Source organism: Phacochoerus africanus, chromosome X (genome assembly GCF_016906955.1).
Source record: "Phacochoerus africanus isolate WHEZ1 chromosome X, ROS_Pafr_v1, whole genome shotgun sequence".
NCBI lineage: Eukaryota > Metazoa > Chordata > Mammalia > Artiodactyla > Suidae > Phacochoerus > Phacochoerus africanus.
The window spans coordinates 89,126,081-89,127,370 of record NC_062560.1 but is presented as its reverse complement, the minus strand read 5'-3'; positions in this window follow the sequence as shown (position 1 = coordinate 89,127,370).

The following is a 1,290-nucleotide window of genomic DNA, read 5'->3' as shown; positions in this document are numbered from 1 at the left end:
GGATTTGCTTCAGAATAATCCAGGGGTGGAGGAGTAGGGGTGTAGTGGAATAGGTGAGGCCATTGGTGTAACAAGATTGGCTATGAATGACAATTATTAATACTGGATGGTGTGTGCGTGGGGGTTCATCTTGTGATTACCTCTACTTTTGTATACGCTTGACTTTTTTCCATAATAAAACTTGAAAAGAAATTAAGGGTTGCATGCTCCCATGCCTAAAGAGCCAGGCAGGTAACATAAATGAAGGAAGCAAACCAGGTGGGAACTGGGAAAGAACATGTCCCATCCAAAGGGGATGGCCACACTCAGCTCCAGCTGACTGTTGCTGGATGGGAATGCAGGGCTTGCCTGCCAGATTTCCCAGGTTTTGAAGAAATGCCAAAAATAAAAAGTTGTAATGAAATCTTCCAATCTCAAAATGTTTGTAACTCATTTAAATATGTTTTATAGACACTATGCTGGCCAACTAAAACATGTCCGAGGAACAAGTCTAAAGATAAGAAATGTGGGAGTTCTTGTGGTGGCTCAGTGGGTTAAAGAACCCGACTAGTATCCATGAGGCTGCAGGTTCGATCCCTGGCCTCACTCAGTGGGTTAAGAATCTGGCATTGCCGTGAGCTGTGGTGTAGGTCGAAGACTCAGCTCGGATCCTGCATTGCTGTGGCTGTGGCATAGGCAGGCAGCTGCAGTTCCAATTGAACCCCTAGCCTGGGAACTTCCATATGTTTCAGGTGAGTCCCAAAAAGACAAAAAGAAAGAAAAAAAGAAAAGAAATGTGATGGTGGCTTATACCTCAGTAGTAACAATGGCATTGGTGAGAAGTGGTCAGATTCTGGATGAATTTTACAGATAGAGCCAACAGAGTTTGCTGATAGATTGAGAGAAAATTGTGAACTAAAGATTCAGGGATGTCGTCAAAGATGATTCTATCTAGTGCAGCTTCATTTTCTAGTTCACTTCTGCTATTTTTGTGTGTGACATTTCTTGTTTTATTAGCCTAAATTTTTTAATAGTTATTTCTCCAATACAATTTTTCTACCTTACAGCACAGTGACCCAGTTATACATACATGTACACATTCTATTTTCTCACATTATCATGCTCCATCATAAGTGACTAGACATAGTTCCCAGTCAGCAGAAGGAAGGAAATCTGCTATTTTTTAATTATTACTTGCCTTCTACTCTCTTTAGTTTTATTAGCTTGTTCTGTCTCTGAATTATACACTTAGTGAAATAATTTTAAGCTTTTCTTCTTTTTAATATAAGCATTTAAGGCATTAATTTCCTG